Below are 2,457 nucleotides of genomic sequence, written 5' to 3'. Positions count from 1 at the left end.
TTTTCCTATGTTAGTTGATCGGAAAGGATTTATATTAGTTGTCACTTATTTACCGTCCCGGCTAAGTTTTCAGACATGAATCATTATCATGTATGTTTCTTTTTTTTACATTATCTCACATATCTAAGATATAAGAATATATTCCAATACCGAGATGTAAAAATTAGTTTAGATCTTTATTTACCACCCTGGCTAACTGCACAGGCATGGGCAAGCTTTGATACATTGATGTAGAGTCATGACATTGTTGCTAAGATTGTATTACGAATTAAGGTAATAACATGATTATATTCTATAGTTTATCAACTGTGAATAGACATTTGATAAATGTTGTAATAGGGCATCATATACCGAATTTCGGATATAGCATAAGTACATCTTCTAGTACAGTTGATGTTATGAAATAAAAAATATGTGAAACCCGGTGTACCGATCCCGTAGAGTTCTCATAAATGCTCATTCATTTTATATTTTGTATCATGACTAACGGCTAACGCATTTTGAAGAATGAGTACTAGGAGATTATCATAAAAGCAGATGTGGTACGTCTGCAGAGAGAATTACCGACCTTTGTCACTTAAAGACGTAACAATGAAAAATGGATAAATGTAACTGTCATTTAGCATAATCATGTTAAAGTATCACAAGATTTTTGGTGAACACATGCAAATCATTACAGTGTAAACCGAAAATAGCGAAAGGTATCTGCATTCTGAACGCGGTAACATCTGTACGAAAGACGAACCTGAATGCCGTTCTTTTAACTTCCGACCTAAGAGTTGTGAAAGGCAAGCGCCAGTGACACTGAAGACTTACTACAGTTTCAGATTTTGAGCATCGACTAATGTTACACAGAGACGAAAGAAACCACCGCATGACGAAACTAATTGGCAACTCCCGAGAGCGTGGCCATGGTGGGGGTAACTCTGTTAAACTTGTGTTAGTGTGTGTTCAGCCACGCCTGCTTGTAGTCGATGTCTCTTCCTTGTGGATATCGAGTGTCGCACGCTATCGACGAAAGTTTCCGGGAATCGAGACCGTATCACTAATTACTCACGATTTACCACCAATCGTTTTAGGAAACGGAGCTTATGTATGTCAAGAAGTGTGTTGATTAGTATAAATCCTCCTATTGTTTTTCATGAACAGATACCTTTGCGCTCACTAGCTGATCGCGGGGGTGTGCGAGAGTGTCATTGAGTGACAGACCATCACTGCCTCGCTCCGCGGATATTTATGACGGTCAACCCACCCAGCCAAGATGTAGATAAAAAATAAAGGTAAGACAAATTATCCCATATGTATAGCGAAATAACTCTAGTAGGCATAAGTGGATACATTAACAGTTGCGAACTCTTGTAATTCGACTATGCAAATCCTTCTACGCCTCCCTGTGACGCTGGTTTGCTAATGGAATTATCAACCACACTGATTGGTGCGGCAGGCGATAACAATGCCCCGATCGGTTTCAATACAGCGAAAGCCATCATTATATCTGTCATGACCCGCGGGTCTCAATGGTGGGCCACGTCACAGTGAGCGTGAGTGTAGTAGTAGAGGCATGACTGAGTGCACGACCACACTCACGCACGCCCGTGGTGGCCTGGCGAGACGCCGCCCCGCCTGCACTCTCGCTCGTGATTTCAACTCATGATTTGTATTCCTTCTGATTGAGACTTTTTGCAGATGATGTCAGCAATGTGGAAATACACACGCTCATGTTACCCTGTTATAGCTGGACCGGCATACAGAGACGCATTATTTCAGTTTTTATCATTAAAAGATATAACAATACACATAAGTGCTTCCGGCACAAACATGCACGCTAACCCACAAAGGCAAGGGTACATGGCAACGTGCGTTGAGGACGGGTGTGCGGTGTGGGGGTGGGTTCTCACTTGTTGCCTATCTAGGGACTACCTCTTATCATCCGCCTGCCACACCTTCCTTATCTCTCTCGAGGCGACGCCGCACTTCAAATAGCAGTGGCGAAGATAAATACACTTTGTATTCTTCGAAGGTCGGCCGAAGATGATCGGACTAGGTGGTTGATACCGTTTCCGCCTTACAGAGGTCTTAATGCATGTGTAAATGTGGAAAAAGTGAAACGGAGAGTGAGAAACGGCCGAGCACCGAACATGACACCATTCCGGGTCCACGTGAAGGCCCGTTGATCCACACACGTATATCGTTATCGGGCATATCGCCGAGCTCTCGAGTGCGGCTCGCACGCTCGCGCTGCTTGGCGAAAGGTCAGGCCGCGACCTTACCCTGAGGTCATACATGCGGCTCTTGTTGTTAAGGGCAGCAGCTGACGGACCGGCAACTGCAACTCTCTCGCGATTAATGTGTTTTTGATAGGATATGAATATCCATGTGTGCGTGGTGCCGGTGCTGCATTTCGGCTACTATTATCTTCTAAATGTTCTTGTTTCATGCTGATTAGACGAGCTCTGA

The 2,457-nt window shown here is 43.7% G+C and overlaps 1 non-coding gene across 1 annotated transcript in view; it reads left to right on the top strand.

The window, feature by feature from the left end:
* Positions 1 to 948: 948 nt before the first annotated feature.
* LOC122259009 (Putative transcription factor capicua) overlaps positions 949 to 2,457 on the top strand; it is a 27,192-nt gene continuing 25,683 nt past the window's right edge. The window contains exon 1 of the transcript XR_015191450.1: positions 949 to 1,280. This is a non-coding gene — a transcript (Putative transcription factor capicua). The remainder of the gene's footprint in view (positions 1,281 to 2,457) is intronic.

Source organism: Penaeus japonicus, unplaced genomic scaffold (assembly GCF_977035675.1).
Source record: "Penaeus japonicus unplaced genomic scaffold, GWHDUDI00000001_assembly GWHDUDI00000012, whole genome shotgun sequence".
NCBI classification, from domain to species: Eukaryota; Metazoa; Arthropoda; class Malacostraca; order Decapoda; family Penaeidae; genus Penaeus; species Penaeus japonicus.
This window is presented reverse-complemented; position numbering and strand designations above follow the sequence as displayed.